Raw genomic sequence first — 19,921 nt, forward strand, 5'->3', positions numbered from 1 at the left:
TGCAATATTTTGTTTTTGATGAGATTTTAAAAATATTGTAATATATTCTCGATATTATCAGCTATCTTGAAATAGCTGATAATATATATATATATATATATATATATATATATATATATATATATATATATATATAGAGAGAGAGAGAGAGAGAGAGAGAGAGAGAGAGAGAGAGAGAGAGAGAGTAATGTGCTTCTTAGGCCTCCTTTTTTGTTATGTCTCGTTACGTTCTTTAAAAAATTATAGTTTTAAGTATTTTTTCTCACATCTAACACCATAGATGGATGTAAACACCAAAACTTTTATGATGCCCAAAAGCTAATGCTTTTTAAGATAAGTGTGCAGGTATAAGAATCAGACATTCTCTCACTGAACGTTAGAACAATTCCAACCGTTCATTACTAAATGGCAGAACTAGAAACACCGTCTGTTGCTGAATGACAAAACAAGGAGTATCGTTAGTTAGGGGACAACACAATCAGTCCACCATTTGCTGTATCGAATATGCGTGGATAGACTCAAGCTTATCCCTATCTAATTCCAACCACCTGCTACGTCTTCTAAGTCGGAAGGACTCTTTTTTGGATAATTTTTTATACGAAAAAAACTCTTTTGGATGAGTATGCTGAACTCTATAAATAGAGACTCACCTCTATTCCCTGAAGTATTGGGAAATCTCGTATCCAAAATTTCATACCTACTTATTGGTCCTGCAAAAAGACATCTATTCAACCATGCCAATACGTTGTCCAAACACCATTGACAAACAATTCTATCTACGCGAAGGTGCTAACTGATTGATGAACAAGCTTAAATGATAGAAAAACCCCCTGACTCTGTGGACGGTGCTATTAGTGATCAACGAAACAGGGATTGTCATTTGACAAAGACAGGAAACTTGAAAAACAATTTTTTCAAGATTTTCTCGTAATGCAATTATATCTATAAAAAGATTAAGAAAATGTACAATGTCCCATCTCGGTCTCCAAAAATTTGTTGATGAATAAATTTTTATGTTGGAAAGATGGACTTACCTGAATTCGTTGAAATCGTAAGGGACGTTGTTACAAACTTTAATCGTCCTTCGCCAAACGAAAAGGTAGAGATGGGGTAGGTTTTCTCAATCTTTGTAGCTTAAATTACGCCGATGCGAATTTCGATATATAAATCAAAAGATATAAACATGTATAAGTACCCTAATCCAAAGATTAAATAAGATTGAAATAAATATATTAGTGATCTTAAAAATACCTTTTCAATATGTAAATCAAAAGATATAAACATGTATAAGTACCTTAATCCAAAGATTAAATAAGATTGAAATAAATATATTAGTGATCTTAAAAATACCTTTTCGATATGTAAATCAAAAGGTATAAACATGTATAAGTACCCTAATCCAAAGATTAAATAAGATTGAAATAAATATATTAGTGATCTTAAAAATACCTTTTTCGTCGCTAATCCGCATAATTCTTGTAGTGTGAGTTCTATAAAGCCACAGAGGAAAACGTGAAAGGGGCTTTTGTTCTCTTAGAAAGAAAAAATTTTGAAACAAAAAATGAGAAGAAATGGAGTGAAGAGAAAAATGTTAGATTGAGGCTTGAAGGAGAAAATTGTTGTTTGAACTTGTTAGTTTGAGAGGAACTCGTTTTGTGGGTTTTGGAGCAAGACTTGGAGTCGTCCAAGCTTGAGAAACGTCTAGGGCGCTTCTCATTGTGGCGTTTGGAGTAGGGGTGGAAATTTCTGACCCGACCCGCCAACCCGCCTCTTAGGCGGGTTCGGGTTGGGCTTAAGCCAACCCGTTTAATAAACGGGTCGACCCGTGTAACCCGTTTATTAAACAGGTCGGGTTCGGGTTGGGGGTATGCCAACCCGCCAACCCGGCTGACCCGTTTAATAAACGGGTTAGGCGGGTGGGTCAACCAGCCAACCCGACCTGCCAACCCGTCTGCCCGACCCGTCAACCCGCCAACCCGACCTCCAACCCGACCCGCCAACCTGCCAACCCGATCCATCAACCCGCCAACCCGACCTGCCAACCTGACCCGCGAACCTGAAAACCCGTTTACCCGACCCAACCCATTTATTAAATGGGTTGGCGGGTCGTGTCGGGTTACCCGTTTATTAAACGGGTCGGGTTCGGGTTGAGGTATGCTGACACGCCAACCCACCAACCCGCCAACCCGACCCGATTGCCACCCCTAGTTTGGAGCAGCTGGGCGTGAAGACCAGCTTCCCATCGTGGTGTTTGGAGTAGCTGGGCGTGAAGACCAACTTGCCTTTAGTGTTTGGAGCAACTGGGCGTGAAGACCAACTTCTCATTGTGGCATTTTGGAACTGCTGAGCGTGACGATCGGTTTCTCATTGCAACAACTTGTGGTTGGACGTTGAACCAAGACACCATCGAATCGAACCTTGCAGCGTCCTCTGGTGTGAGAAGCTGCTGCCATTCAAAACCGTATTGGTGGACGACTAAAATTTCAGATACAGTTTGATGTCACCCTGCCTTGGTAGTTCTAATTGACACAAAATTTTAGTTGTCAGATCAGGTTGTTAATTACATCTGATTTTCATTCTTGCATCACATCCAGCATATTTGAGCTCTCACTTTCCAAACATCAAATCTATTTTGAATGTCCAGATGAAGCGTCTAACACGTGCACTCTAGACCCTCGTAATTGCGTATTAAATTACATGTTGCATATAGTTTGTTTTCCGTTGAGAGAGTGTTGTCGACAGTGTAGTTGTTTTCCGACTGTTAACCTAAATTGTCATCTCCACTGTTGCGTTGTTTGGTTGACTGAAGTATCTATTTATTGCATGTTCATATAGTTGTCTAGATTACTATTGAAGTGCATTTGATTTTGATTAGTGGTATTCATCAGTGGAAGTTGGAGATATGTATTTGAAGTGTTTGTGTGCTCTGCATTTTGTTTAAAAGAAAATGTTTTCTAAAGAGATATTTTTTTATAAATTGCTTGCATAGACAGATTTGCCTGTGATATTTTTTTGCTTAGACAAACCGAAGTCTGGGTAAGGCGAAAGAAAAATCTCATTGTAGAAACTACCATTTGAAGTGATTGTCTGTGCATGTCGAACTTTAATTATAAAAAAAAAATTGGCCTAATATAATTTTTGCTGTTTGAAAGACTGTATGAATGTATTGCTGATTTTTTGAACTCTGTCAAAGAGAACTAGTCGTCGTTGTTCAGGACATAACTCTCTGATTCAAAATTGAAACTCTATGTGCTATAGCTTGTTGGAAATTTATCGAACGCGCCTACAAGTTTTGTGTTATGTTTGTTTTCTGATTCTGGCATTTACTTTGTCAAAAATGCTCCAGAACAGAGTGGACAATCGTGTGAGTGACTACCCAAGACTGTACGAGTCCGGCCCAGTGATTGAGTCGTATCTGAGCCATCTAAACTCCGATCAACCTTATTTTTGTTTAGCTGAAACCACAACAATATTTTCTAAAACTTTTATGTTTGGAACTTTGACAGATTTCTTAAGTATCACCATCGTTTCAGTCTATTTCAGCTGGGTTGTTCCAGGAGTGACAAGTTTCAAAACCAGTCATCGGTCTTCTTGTCGTCATTTCTTAACCACTTGTGATCAAAAAATTATAAACTTAGGTTCGTTGGAAAGGCAAACGTGGGACCTTCATCTTTTGTATTGCCACAATTGACAGATTAAGCGTGTAACTAAGTCTAAATGACTCTGGACTGAATCATGTCAAAATCTAGTCTACCTGTTTATAGCTTCCGCACGTGAGGATCCATTTAGATCTTGGATCGTGGTCCGACCTGCAGTCAATACCACATTACGTTGGTATCAAAGCATATATATATATATATATATATATATATATATATATATATATATATATATATATATATATATATATATATATGTGTGTGTGTGTGTGTGTGTGTGTGTTTCTAGTCTTTAGTTGATTTTAGTATAGTGGACCGCCAGTTTGGCCATCTACTGATTGTCATTTGCCGGTCTTTAGTCGTTTAGATTTCTCCATCAAACATCTGTCAAAAAATTCTACCAGACAATGTCGTCTGCTTATAGCGTCGTTCAATTACTTTTGGCAGTTCTGCAGACCCCAACGTCTATAAGTTTGGTCGTTTGTTCACTGACAGTGCATCCACTAACATACATGGTCGGCTGCTGATCCTTGCATCTGCAGGCTTTGTCGTCTGCTGACAGCGCCATCCGCTAATCATTGTTCACAGACCCGTGTGTCTGCAAATTCTTAGTTTGGCCGTTAGTTGGCTGTTGACCGCTAGTTTTGCCAAATATTGATTGTCATTCATTGACCTTTAGTCATTTGGATTTCATCGTCGAACATTTATCCAAAATTTTTGTCGAACATTTATCCAAAATTTTTGCTAGTGTTGTCTGGTGACAACATCGTTCAATTACTTTTGGCAGTTTTGCAGACCCTAGCATTTGCAAGTTTGGCCGTCTACTCAATGACAACATGTCCACTGATAGACATGGTCTACAGGCTCTATCATCTACTGACTGACAATATCATTCGCTGACAGACAAGGCCATGTGTAGATCCTCGCATCTGTAGGCTTTGCTGTCTGCTGACTGACAACATAGTTTGTTGACAGACAGGGCCATCTGCAGATCCTCACATTTGCAGGCTCTGTCGTCTGTTGACTGACAACGTCATCCGCTCATTGACAGGGCCGTTCGTAGACCCTCACATTTGCATGTTCTGCCATCCATTGATATGTAGTGCCATCCACTAGCAGGGACTGCCGTTCACAGGCTCTCGTGTCTGCAGGTTATGCTGTCTACTGACAGATAGTGCCTGTAGACCCTCACATCTGTAGGTTCAACCATCTACTGATAGACAATGCCATCCACAGAGCCTCACATCTATAGGTTCAACCATCTATTGACAGGCAATGCCATATGTAGAGCCTTGCATATGTAGGTTCTGCCATCCATTGACAGACAACGCCATTCGTAATGCTTCTTTTTGGTTTATTTAATTTGTTTTGTATCGTGTATAGTTTGCTTTCGCATTAGATTCACACATCAACATTAAACTTATGTTTTCCTCACAATTTTAGAGAGACTTGCATGCTCTCTCGAAACCTACCCTCTCGTCTCTCTCCTCTCACTATCGCGCCCCCCTCAAGCTCTCTTGTCTCTCTCTCCTCTCACTTTCGAGAATGCTCCTCATCGCCCCTCCCTCGTGCCTCTCTTGAGCTCTCTTGTCTTTCTCTCCTCTCACTATCGAGAATGACCCTCACCTCACCTCCTGTGATCGTTGCAAATTTTTTTCCCTTTTCTTCCTTTTTCTTTTGAGGGAAAAAAGAAAGAAGAGAGAAACCCTTTGCAAGGTCTCACTTGACCTTTTGAAAAAGATAGATGTTTTGAAATTACTCACCTCCGTTTTAAAATTTTGCTGAAAAAATAGAGAGATAAGATTCGCTCGTCGGTACGAGATTCAACCGTTCCTAGCGCCTTTACTAGGGGTAATTGAACCAAGGATCAAATTCATGCCTTTGACTTTGCCTAAATTTGTCTAAGTAATTATTCTAAAATCCTAAATGCACATAAAATCATGCTTATGTTGTGATGCTTTTGGAAATATCTCAAAAATTTGGGTTTTCTAAGTGATTCTAAAATGGATTTGAAAATACTTTTTTTGAAATGTCTTTGAGGTTAAAAAATTGATTTTTGAATTGAAAGGTTGAAATTTGAAATGGACTTTGGATTTGAAAGCTTGAAATTTGATTCAAAATTAAGAACTTTGAAATATGAAATTGATTTAAAATCGAAGTTGAATTGATTTTGAATCGAGAATTTGAACTTAGAAATCGATTTTGAGACCTTGAAATCAGAATTTAAATTTTGAACTTGAACTTAGAATTGAAATTTTGGAATTCTGAAAGATTGAGTTTTGAAGAAAATGAACTTGTAAATTGAAACTGAATTGAAAATTAAAAGTTGAAATGAGAATTTAGTTGAGACTTGAACCTGAACTTCTGAATTTTGAAAATGAAATTTGAAATTAGAGTAAAGAGTTTGAATTTTGAAAGTTTGAAATTGAAATGGAACTTGAAATCGATTTTTAATTTGAAATTGAGACCTTGAAGTAATTCTAAAATTTGATTTGATGTTTAAAATCAGAATTGAATTTAGAAATGGAGTTGGGAATTTCAAAAAGAATTTTGAACTTAATATCTGAAATTGAAATGGAATTCTAAGTTAAAAGTAAGAATTTAAAAATGAGAAGTTTTAGAAAATCAAATTTGGAGATTTGAAAGAAGTTTTAAAACTGAATGAAATTGGAAATAAAAGAGATGAATATGAATTTGTAAATGAAAGTTGAAAATTGACTTTGAATTTTAGAAATAAAAACTGTGTTTTTGGAAGTTTATTTCGAAAATAACTTGAAAGAATTTGAAAAAAGATGGCAAATCATGATGCAACTATATCTTAAATGATGAATGTATTAAAAGAACTTATTTAAAATTAGAATTTAAAAGCAAATTTTATTCTTTAATAGAATTGAAATAAGATTAAATTTTAATATATTCATAACTATGGTCACAAATATATTTTAATTTAATCTTTATTTAAATTCCAAGAAAGAATAAAATAGTTTTTTTATGTGCTTTTATAGAATTAAAGCAAGATTAAATTTCTATATATTTGTGACTATGGCCATAAATATATCTTGATTTAATCTTTACTTTTAATTCTGATAAAATGGGAAAATATATTTTGAAAATATGATATTTTTCAGAAAGGACCTAAAGTGTAGGTCAAATTTTATTCCATAAAAGATAAAAATCCTAAGTATTGTTCACATTTTGACTATGGCCATAAATGCGAATCATTTACTTAGGGTTATTTACCTCTTATTAGAATGATGCATGTGCCATTCATGTTTTCTCATAGTGTTTTTTGATGAATAAAATAAATTGAAATGTCACAAGCAATTATGAGAACTATATGCTCATACATTCTATTCTAAACAAAAAAGTAGAAATTTTCATTAATATGAAATTATTATAATCTTAAATTAAAATTGAATATTGAAATTCCTAATCTAGGAAAAGAAATCAGGATCTCCCATGCTTCCCTACAAACACAAGATAACACAAGGCAATAGAAATGCAAAATATAGAAATAAATTGAGAATGCTATGTCAAAACTAACATACATATAGTTATGCTTATGCTATAATGGAAATGCATATGCATATATGAAGATGCAATGCCTCTGCTAAATGAAGAAATGTATATGCATTTGCCTAAGTGCAATGCCTATATTAATAAAGAAATGCATATGCATTTGCCTAAGTGCAATGCCTATGCTAATGAAGGGATGCATATGCATTTGCCTATGTGCAATGCTTATCCTAATGAAGAGATGCATATGCACAATGACATGCAATGCATGGGCTGGATTGGATGCATAAGCAAAATCGATATGTAAATGCACAACTGAACTGAATGCATATGCTAAAATGATATGGAATGCATAGGTTGGGCTGGATACCTATGCAATATTAGATATAATGCAGTGAATAACATGCAGGTGCAAAAGTGCTGCAGATGCTACATGAAAGATGCCGATGGACTGATATGCAAGGGATGAGATAAATACATATGCAATGCAACATAAGAAATGAAATGCAATGAATAATATGCAAGTGTAAAGGTACAACTAAGCCTATCAGATGCTGATGGAGGTGCACAGTAAATTGATACAGATGAATCAGCTTTTGCAAAATGATCACACAGATTGATTTCAACAATACAGTAAATTGGGGTGGTTAAAAAAACATGAAATTATAATGCATGTATATTACAGTGAAGTGAACATAGTGAGTGTGCACACAGTGAATGTTCACACAGTGAGGTGAATTCCATGAGTGTGCACACAATGAGGTGAGCTTAGTGAGTATACACACGGTGAATGTGCACACTGTGAGGTGCACTATCTCACATGTTGGGTATCTAATCCTGAGTCTAAGAACATAAATGGCTCATCTGTAACCATCTAAGACCCACCTCAGCATTAATGGCATTCTGAACTTGATGAAAATTCTCCCACCCACTCTTTCAGGATGAGGCATTCAGATCTTTGTCAAGAGCTTCCAGAGGTTATTGATAATGCTAAATGAAAAGAGTTTTTTTTTTTAAGTTATGGTGGAAGTTAGTAACTAGCATTCTTACAGATAATGGTCCAAGCCCTACTCCCAAGTATGGCTTGTAAGTCACTAAGTCAGAGTCAATATAGAAATAACAGGGGCATAGAGACAATATAGCAATAACAAGTTTAAACTAATTAGTTATGGCCAAATAAGGCTTGTGTGTGTGTGTTAAAGTGTGTGCTTGCGTGGACTCTGAGATCACGTAGGAAAGGGATTCTGAGATGACCTAGAGTATGGATGATCAACTATTCCATATGCAGAGGAGAATGAGCACATAGCAACATTAGAAATCAAAGGACATGACAATACTCATATAATCTGCTTCCATGCATACCACTTTCATCCTCTAAATATTTCTGAGTTGATAAGAGCATAAACACCCATCACAGAAGAACTAAAACGATTAGATCATAGACAAGTAATTATGCAAAGCCAAATAATCTGTGAATAATTAGGAATGCTTATAGCAACTTGACTTTTGTCATTCTGTTCTCAGTATATTCATCTTTTAACAACTCACTAGCCCATTATATGATAAACTTAGTGAGATGAACTTAGTGAGTATACACACAGTGTATGTGCACACATTGAGGCGCTAATGCTATGGAGGATGAATACCAATGCTGCAATCAGATACTGATATCTTACAGAAGATCTGAGAGATCAGATGATTAATGAAATGAGGATGATATATAGATGAACATATCAGTTTAGATTGAGAGGATGATGCGGCAAATACAAAGATGATGATGATAATGCCATGAAATACAGAAATGCAATAACTCTACGATGTAGGGTGAAGAATCAACCACACATGTTGATGTAAATGCTATGAGGTGAAACAGAAAAAGGAAGAAAAGAAAAGAAAAGAAAAGAAAAGAAAAAAAAGAAAAGAAACGATGTTATGAAATGCTAACTAGATGTGACGAACTTAAAAAAAAACATGCAGGAAAACAAATGCTTAGTGGATTGGATTTGTAGAAATGTGATGCTAAATGAAAGTGGGGAAATCCTACGAATCAAAGGACAATGACACAGTGAAACAAAGGGAATGAACAAGGATTGTAGGGGTTTGCCAATGCATTGATGAAGAGATGCGGAGAATGAAAATGAACAGGAGATGAACACATTACACGATGATGCACCACAAAATGAAGAACGTTGATCAAACAAAATGCAGAAGATGTAAATAAAAAACTGAAATACAACAGATACAAAAATTTAATATGACCCAGGAAATGTAATACGACAGAACAACATGAAAAAAAAGTGATAAAGAAATGCATTGGATATTCACGGTAAGTCCGAATGCTATGACGCAGATAAAGCTACTATGCTGGACATAAATCAGGTGATGAAGGAACATGATGGATGCTGCTATAAGAGAGCACAAACAAATATTAAACGTATATAAACAAGGGAAATTCAGCAATAAATTGCAAAGAAAGATGTTAGAATGTAAGCAATATGATGTTGTTGCAATATGTAGATCGAGACTGCTATATGGAGACCGATACTACAAAGGATGCTTTCAGTAAAGAACAAACGAGAGAAATCATGAAAACAGAAAGGAGGAATAAGAAAAGAAGAAAGAAGGAAAAAAAAGGAAAAAATGAACGGATAAAGAGAGAAGGCATCTTACCGAACCAACTGATGTAGAATGAATGCATGCAGAATGGTTTCTCCGATGTCTTTCGTTGAGTAGTTCCAAAGCCTTTGATGAGGAAGAGTGAGGAGAGGAAGAAGGAAAGGAAGGAAAGGAGGAAGAAATGGGAAAAGGAAAAATCGGAAGGGAGAAAGAGAAGAAGAAAGAAAAGAGGAAGCACTCGTTGTAATGCTCGATGGATGCCTTGCCTTTCCTTGCGTTGGTTTATAATGGAGGAGGCCGTTACAAATTTTTCAACAATGGTCCCTCACAGTTTTAAAGAATTTCAAAAAGAAAGGTTTTAACTACACGGATTTTCAAAAAAGGGGGTAAAGCTATTTTCTAAAATTTCTTCTTTTATATTTTTGGAAGAAAAACCTAAAAATACAAGGGAGGGGATCCAGATGAAGTTTTTAAGAGGTTTTGTAAAAATATTTGCTTTGAAATTTGAGGTTTTTCCAAAAAGAGAGTTTTTGAAATAAAAGAACAAATTTTGAATTTGGATTTTAAAAACGGATCTGGATCTGAGCTTTTGAGTAAAAATAGAGTTTGGATCTCAAACTTGAGGAAAAATGAGAGGAATGGATTTACATAGAAATTGGATTTGAATATTTGAGCCACACAGAAAATTGATTTTGAATTTTTATATTTAGATTGAAAATAGAAGAATTGGGCTCAAAATTGGATTTGGATGTCTAATCTGGATCCGAGGTTGGATCAAATACAGAAAATAAAAGTGGGTTTCGGATCTTCAACAAGGAAGTGAATCCGATAAATAATTAAAAATTGACCAAATTGCCCTTCTGACTGACTCAATAGGTGGGTGCTAGGGGCAAAAAAGAAAATTTAAAAATTTTGAAAAATTTGGGGTGTTCACACCTTCTCGCGTCTTCCTCAAGCTCTTTTTTCCAGCGATTGAAGAGCCTACGTAGGTATGATTTTTTATTTCTCTGTTATTTCTGTTTTTTTTTTTCTCATTTCAGCCCCAGTTTTTTATGTTCCAACCTCTCTCTCTCTTTGCTCATTGTGTTTGCTGCTCATTCTTGGGTTTTTTTCTATTTCTTCTTATTTCTTAGTTTTTCCGGTGATTGAAGAGCCTCCGTGGGTAAGGTTTTCGGTTTGTCTTTTTTTTATTTCTCATTTCAATGAGATTTTTTCTGCGTTTCCCACCTCTGCACCCCCTCTTTTGCTGTTTTTTTGTTCAAAAGGGATACACGCATGCCAAACATACACATAACTATTAAAAAAGGATACACGCATTAGATCTTAGTCAGCGTATTTGCAATACTGGACATGGGATGTGGATGTTAAACATAATTTGTAGCAATCAGAGCAATGGTATTCATGAACTCAGGTTACCAACGGGGTGCCAGTTCTTTCCTTATAATTTGTTAGATTGAAGCGACCATCTCTGACCAATGCATGAATCTTGAGAACATGTAAATGACTTGGTTCAGTGATAATATTCTTTTGCCCCAACTCCAGGATTCGAACAGATGTTCAGCCAGCCCATAAGACTGTCTAAGTCCCAGATGTCCCAAATCTAGGAGCTTTTTAATGTATGTGCATGCGTATGCAAACGTGCACATGCTCATAAGTGACCAGCTCATCCATTTATGACCTGTACTAGTTCCCCATCAGCAGCTGGCTGAAAAGTGAAGAACAACCACTTTCAAGTGAAGGAAGTGGACCAGGTCCTACCAGAGGGTAAGATGATGAGAGAGAGAACTGAACATATGAGGCTCTATATCTGGTTCTGCCACATTTTGTTCTATATGTTTTAAGTGTTTTATGATAGATATAAACTATTGAATGTGTTTAGCATGCTCGAATTAGTGAAAATTGGCTTTTGGACAAAAAAGCATATTTTTTTGAACCGAAAAAAACTGGTACATTCATAGCCATTGATTTTAGATCACTGAAGAAACCTGTATACAAATCAGATTCCTTCGATACAAAAGTTGATTCCCACTAACAAAAACTTATAGATCATATTTATGGTGTTAAATGAGAGAAAAAATAGTTAAAACCTATGTCACATAGGTGCGGGTACAGATGACACTTTAAAAAACTTGGGTGTGGGGAGTGTAGAGAGGATATATATATATATACAACAACAACAACAACTACGCCTTCATCCCAAAACAATTGGGGTCGGCGATATGAACCAACAAAGAAAATCATTCTGGGTCTTCCACATGAATCCTTCTCCTCCATTCATTTCTATCCAATGTCATGTCCTCGGTGAGGTTCAAAGCATTCATATCCTTTCCTATCACCTCCATCCATGTCTTCCTAGGCCTACCCCGACCTCTTTTAACTAATATATTTTCCCATTTCTCCATCCTTCTAACTGGAGCATCATTAGGCCTTCGTCGAATATGTCCAAACCACCATAAACGATTCTCTCTCATCTTATTTTCAATGGGTGCAACGCCTACCTTCTTACGTATCTCCTCGTTCAGAATCTTATCTTTTATTGTATTTCCACACATCCATCTCAGCATACGCATCTCAGCTACACTCATTTTTTGAATATGATGTCTCTTCGCAGCCCAACATTCCGTACCATATAGTAAAGCGGGCCTAATAGTCGTCCTATAAAACTTTATAAATAAAAATGAACTTGATTAGGGTTATCCAATATACTTTTGGATAGAAAATAAACCTCAGTGGTTGACTTCAACTAACACAAAGAAAGCTGTGTCCAAGTGCAGTGCCATGTTAGAAGCGTTCGTGTGACATAGGTTAAAATTATGATTTTTGAAGGGGCCTAATGAGACCTAACAAAAAAATGAGCCTAAGAAACACATTATATATATATATATATATATATATATATATATATATATATATAGAGAGAGAGAGAGAGAGAGAGAGAGAGAGAGAGAGAGAGAGAGAGATGCTTGAACATTAGGTACTTGCGATACATGTTTGATGTTTTTTTTAGGTTTTTTTGTTGTTTTTTTGTAGTTCTGACACCATAAATGTATTGAGCATGGTCAATTTACGAGGAATCCACACTTGAATCATGTGTTTTCGATGAAAAAAAATGATATTTGAAGCCTAAAAAAATTATAAATATTTTGGACTGTTGGTTTTTCGAACCTTATAAAAACCCACCCATATGTCAGAAACGAACACATCAAGAGCTAATTCCTATAAAACCAAGTACATAGATCACATCTATATGGTCAGAATAAAAAAAAAAACCTGAAAAACCCATCATGCAACACCTAATGTTCAAGCACCTACCCGCTACTATATATATATGAAAACCTAACCTCTAGAAAACCTACCAAACCTATCGACTAAGAAAATTTTTATGAGATTTTCAGTGTTCTTTCGAAATTCTGACCTTACATATATGAACTATGTACTTGTTTTTATAAGAATCAGTTCTCGGAGCATTTGTACAATTTTCATAAAATTTTGATGCTCAAAATTCTATTTTTTCATCCAAAATGCATTATCCAATCAGAATTTCGAAAAAACACCAAAAATCCTATAAAATAGTAGGTTTGGTAGGTTTTCTAGCATATAGGTTTTCATTTTTTTATATATATAGTATTCAAGTTGTATTGGATATTGGACCCACATCTGATTCATATTTAGAATTAGAAAGCTTATCAGAATTAGGAAGCCTAAACATAGCACAATTAGAGCCTATCATCTATGAGAAGCTAAGAAGTGTAGGAGACTCCATGTAGAGTTGTTTATGCGTTGATCTTATGGGATAATTTTTAGTTTTTGCTATTTCTTGTTATTTCCTATTCTAGATAATAGTTCAATTGTTTCCAGTTATCCTAGTTCTCTAGTTGAGTTTTGGTATCAAATCTGTGAGCTTTCCCTCATCCCCGCATCAATTGCTTAATTATCTAAATGGCTAATATAATCTTTGTTACTTACATGGCAACAATGCCCTCTATTGGCCTTCTCACTATGTTATATCACCTTTCTTGATGCCCAGATCTGATTCTTTTCTATTTCCTATTTCTTTCTTTGCTTTTATTCTTCAACCATATGAGCATAAAAAGTGCAGTAATAGGGTTTTTTTATTGTAATTGTGCTCTCAAGGAATGATACATCTTCAATGTGGTATATGATATTCCTAAAATTTGATAACCACAAGTATGGAATAAAATATGCTGTAATTTAATTATTCCAAGGTGAAACTTTACAGAGAAACCTTACTGGACCATAAAGTTAAGACAGAAGGTCAAAAGTCAAAGTTAAAAGCAATTTCTTTAGTTGGTTATATTGTATCTTTCAGTAAAGAATACAAATCTATAATTTTGTGGTCATGAAGTTTTAGTTAAAGAATTTGCATCTCTAGTAAACTAGAGAGCATGGAGATCTAATCGACTTGGCCATGGCCAATTTCATAATCCATATTAATGATGTTAAAACAACTCAACCATGTCGTATGAAAACTTCATTTAGCCCATGTTCCATATCATCTTGTATACAAGCTATGTAACATGGACTCTTCTAACATGACAATGCACCCACACTGATTTAAGTGTGACACTTGGATATTGCTTTCTTTGTGTCAAGTGAAGTTAACCACATTGAAGTTCATTTCAATTCAAAAGTGAATTTGGTTTAACCTAATTAAGTTTATATATATAGTGAGAACTAATGTTTGAACCACAATTTTCATGGATTTTTTGTTCTTTTCTCTTGAATCTAACTATACGAATGTGATCTCCATGCATGGTTTTATAAGAACCGGTTCTTGAATCATCCGATTTTGATGCATAAATGAGATTTTTTAAGGCTTTAAAATCAACGACTCATAATCTTCATAGATATTCAAGCATTCAAAAATCATATTTTTTTCATTAAACATACACTATCCAATGGTCGATTCCTAGCAAATTCATCATGTCAAGGACATTCACATGGTTGGATTTGCAAAAAAGTGTAAAAAATGTCAATATTTCTAGTTCTCATATTGTAGTGACTATATATATATAATTTTTTTTTCACACTCAAGTATTTTGAAATTGTCATATCGCACCCTCCGCACCTGCACTGTGACATAGTATACAAGTCATGTTGCCAACTTCATGAAAAATGGTTGGATTCCGGAATCCACAGCAGTATCCATGTGACATAACAACTCAAATAAATAATGCAACTGTGAAAATGAAAGCTTTCAACAAACACTTTTATATGTGAAAGATATCAGTAAGAGTCTCAAAACTATCAAGGTGCGATTCTAATAACAAAATGAAGTAGAAGGCTATCTTTCTTCCTAAAACAAGTTTCCTTTGCATCTCAAAAAGAAAGCAAAAAGAGAAAAAAACAAAAAAGAAAAAAGTTTTTGCATATATAATTAGTGAAGAAGCAAACAAGCAAATTTCTTTAAAAGTCTGTATCCTTCAAAAGCTATGGCACAGGGACTCGGTCAACTGGGTGTCGCACCTGCATTGACGCGACGCCTGCATTGACGCGACGCAACGTGGGTGTGGCCCTCGTGTGGTCAACCTAACCCTGGGTGCGGTCAATGCACCTAGGGTCATTTATGTCTAACTTTTGAACTATATATACATATACCTCACCCCCACACCCAAGTTTTTTTAAAGTGCCGTACACTCCACTCATGTGACATAGTTCAAAAGTGCACATATTGAAACTGTCACATGGATACGGCTGTTTTTACGAAGCTTCCAATGACTAGTGCATAAGGGATGCAGAATGGAGTCAAAATGAAGTATCTGTGTGACAGTAGTAGTTTTTTGAAGTCAGTTTTACGCTGCCAGGACAGCGATCGTAAGTATGGCATACAGAGCCAGCGCTGCTGCTAGGTCTCTGATCTTGGGGACAGTTTCTCCATGTAAATATAAAAAAAAAGAATGACCACAAAGTAAAAGGTCCATTAATCATGATGCTTACTTTATTTTTTTTCCTGGCCAATGGATAGATCCTGGGAGACCCGTTAAGAACCGTCATTAGATTGTAAACATATTAACACAAGCCAATATTTTTTACCATTATTTTCTAATGCTCAGGCTGCGGTAAAGCATCCTATATTAAAAGAATGAAATAGAGATCTGTCAAAGCAGTGTTAATTACATTTATATCATATGATTTTAGCTGTAACTGTATGCACTTCTGTTTTAAGTGCACAGGAAGCCGGTTAATTGTCTTAATGGGCTTTCTAATAAGAAGATGCTTTTAGAACATGAACAAAAAGTCAAGGATTGGTATCTCAAGGAGGACAATATTATGTGATTGAATTGAATTGACAATGACCATCTTCCACAATTTTGCATTTCCCAGGATTTCTTTGCATCATTTCTCAAGTGGGAAAAACCAGAGACAATGTTGTTCACAAGTGGGCAAAACCAGAGACAATGTTCCTGTATATAGGCAAAGCCTCTCTTGAGAGTTATCAACCTGCCTAGGGAACTTCCATCAAAACAAATACCAAGCTTTGCCCAAAAGTAGAAAATTATCATGTCCCGAGGAATATGACAGCATTTCCACCTGTTAAAGGAGGGAGAATCAGGTGCAATGTGATTGCACACTTTTAGTGTGCTGTTGCATCTGACCACCCTCCATCTTTCGGATACAATTCGTCAGCTATGGGGGCATGGTGGGTAATGAGGTGCAGCAGCACACCAAAAGTGTGCAATCACACTGTACTTGATCTTTCCTCCTGTTAAGGGGGTAACCTTGTATGTGGACGTATATCACATGCCAAATGCAGTCCACAGAGCCTAAAATCCAGTAGTTTCACCAAGAAAGTTATCTTGATGTGCAAAAACATCATATCAAATTTAAAAGAGCATGACGGCCATCAAACATTTCGGTTCAGCCATATGCTTGACTTGAACCATATATTGCCAACAAGTTGAGTATAATATATTATAATAAAGTTAGTGTAGTACCAATTAAATTATACATGCACAAGGCCAAAAAACCAACCAAAGACAAGCTCATGAGGGTTGAGCCTTCTTGTTTAGGGGCAACCATGGTTCAAAATCCACAGTAAGGCACCCTTTGCTGCAAGATTGAAAATGGCTGTACTCCTTGGTGGCAGGAAGGACCTCAAGAATTTTATTAACCAGAGGCCTGTCGATTTGCGGATGATGATTGGGAGAAAGGAGGGAGAGAGGGGTAGCTGTGAAATCATGGCCTAACTGAAAAAAGGGCCATGACAATGTATTCCAAAGTTTTCCAACATTTCATAAATATTCAAGTTCATGCACTCTTTTTCTAATAATCCAAGGAAAAAACTCATCATTGAGTGCACAATGGCTAGTCTCCTGTTGGTAAAACCCTTGAGGTTTTTCATGCCTACCAGGAAGTAGGCCAGCTTCGACCTTGCGGCATAGGACGCGTGCCATCCGTAGGTATCAAACCTGTGATGTCTCATCCACTTGGTGACATTCATTACCAGATGATCAGAGCCCTTGTGGGCCAAGTTCATGTACTCTGTGTTTTTAAGAAGTTTCCTAGAATGTGCTTTAAACACGCTTTACATAAGTTCCCTGGAATGGGATTTAAAACACTTTATATAAGTTCTCTAGAATGTGGTTTTACAGGTGATGAGGTTCTTCATGCCCACCAGGAAGTACACCCAGCTTCGACCTTGAGGCATAAGACGCCATCCATAGGTTTCGAACTCGTGATGTCCCATCCACTTGGTGACATTCACAAGTCGCCACTACCAGATGATCTGAGCCCTTATGGGCCAAGTTCATGTATTCTGTTTGTGTTTTTTACTACAAGTTTTTCTAGGATGGGCTTTAAACACGCTTTACATAAGTTCCTTGGAATGTGGTTTACACACACTTTATATAAGTTCTCTAGAATGTGCTTTACAGGTGGTGGGTGGGTATTCGAATTCAAGCGTCTGCTCTTCCCTTCACATCACCATAAGACGATCTTCTAACAAATTTTGACCCTTCCTTTGTCTTCTTCAGTATTCACACTGTTGATTTCTTTTGAATAAGTCTTTGCTAAGAAACTTGTCAACTTTATCAAAGAATTATGACTTCAATGGTGACCAAAAACTATGCCAATGAGTAAATTTATTGATCCTCAGCTGCAGGCTTGGAATTCAAGTAAAAGGATGATAGCCAAGAAATTTCTAGAGCCCCTCTAGGACATTTCTTTGTCTACGACACAAGCTACAGTATACAAGAGGACATTGGGATATTCTGCTCGTTATAGTTATGAGTAAACTAAATCACATCCAACCAGATACGAACTTTAGACAATTGATTTGGTAATGATGCTCTTCCCTCCAAATGATTAGAAGCCCTAGCACTTTAATATGCAAAAGAAAGTGCGCCTCACGATCAACAAAACTATGAAACAAGTAGACCAATCTAAGAAGTCCCATAAGTTGTTTAAGTTTTGTGAGAAATACCAATCACTCGAATCAATCCAAACTAATTCCTACACACCAATTCCTCTCTATGCCAAATCCACATGTTTACTCAATTTCAAACCATGAATTCCAAAATCATTTCAGCAAAAAACACGAACACTGGATAAGAACAGAAATTTGGAGATTCTGTTACCATGGTTAACAAACTATGAAATAAGCAGTACCAATCAAGAAGTCCCATAACCTGCCTAAGTTTGTTCAGAAACACCAACCATTCAATCAATCCAATCTAATTCCTATACACCAAAATCCCCTCTATGCGAAATCCACTTATTTTACTTATCCAATTTCAAACCATACATTCACAAAAAAAAAACAGACACCAACAATATATAACAAAAGATGTCGGAATTTCCAATGCACAACACAGTATGAGAAGCAAAATAGTCTTAAAAAGAATGGATTTCTTATATCATTTTCTTGATTTCATCTGCTAGCCAAAAGAAACAAAAACAAATATATAAAAAAGAATTTGCTATTTGCAATCGAATTCGAGTCTCTCATCGAGCAATCTCCACGAGTAGTCCATCAACTCTGGGCTCAATCTGAGCATGAGGACACAGAACTCCATCTGGTTAAGAGCACCATCACCATCCAAATCTCCCTCTCTCAACATGCCCATCACCTCCTCGTCGCTCATCCCCTTCAACCCCAACGCCTCCGCGTTTCTCTTCAGGCTCTCGAACGTGATGAGCCCTCTCTGCGGGTCCATCAGCAGCCTGAAACCATTGCAGAGCTCGTCCATCAGCCCCTCTGCTCCCAACTTCTCTGCCATCACAGGCAGGAAATCCTCAAAGTTCTCTGCCATCTTCGCTGCCATATCTCTTGTCTAAGATATATATTCACAAACAATGAAGAAGAAGAAGAAGAAGAAGAAGAAGAAGAAGAAGAAGAAGAAGAAGAAGGATACGAGGGAAGAGATGGTGAGGTTGGGAAGAGAGATTGGTGGGAATATATAAGAGAGGTGTGAACCGGTTCCAGGAAGGAGAGAGTGGTATTTGGATGCCAACAAGGCGACAGATGGAAGGAGCGTCGCTGTGCACGGGTGCGCCTGTTTCCCTCCCCCAGCTCTCACCTTCTTCCCATCTTCTGCCAATGGGGAGGTTGCTTCCTGCCCACGACAGAATCCAATGGTTTTGTCCTCAACTAAACTTCCAACAACGCCCTCTCCCTTTTGTGATAATTAACTACATTGCCCCCTTGACTAGTGTGGGGTCCAGGAGGGTGGACTGGTTACCATGATGTGTGGAAGGCGACCAATATCATGAACTTCAGGTTCCGTTTGCATGTCACGGAAGACAAAACCGCGCCACCTCTTATGCAGAAACAGAATCGGGTTTAACCATACCTCCTTTTCTTTGCATATTGCAATTTTCATGTTTATTGCCACTATTCCGGATCGAGCTTTCGGGATAAAGCATGTGTAGTGTGAAGTTTTACTGAATGAAAAATGCATCAAGTGTAGGAATGCGCAGTATACATTGGCTTGATCGATGACATATAGTGATAGCACGACATGCGATAGACAATGATATTGTTGTTAGTGTATCGTTGTGTGACGGCATAGAGATGAAGCATTTGTTTGGTTAAGCAGTCTAACGAATGAGAGAATATTGTCTTTGGAGATTTGGTTCATGACTTCTCGATTTGAAAAAGTTTCCCACGC

At 36.7% G+C, this 19,921-nt stretch overlaps 1 pseudogene across 1 annotated transcript; it reads right to left on the minus strand.

The window, feature by feature from the left end:
• Window positions 1-18,629: 18,629 nt before the first annotated feature.
• LOC149822992 (calcium-binding protein KRP1 pseudogene) lies at window positions 18,630-19,171 on the minus strand (annotated as a pseudogene). Its single transcript, XR_016425856.1, has one exon. The product of XR_016425856.1 is annotated as a calcium-binding protein KRP1 pseudogene (transcript).
• Between the last annotated feature and the right edge of the window lie 750 nt (window positions 19,172-19,921).

This window comes from Nuphar pumila, chromosome 11 (genome assembly GCF_984573655.1).
Source record: "Nuphar pumila chromosome 11, dmNupPumi1.hap1.1, whole genome shotgun sequence".
NCBI classification, from domain to species: domain Eukaryota; kingdom Viridiplantae; phylum Streptophyta; class Magnoliopsida; order Nymphaeales; family Nymphaeaceae; genus Nuphar; species Nuphar pumila.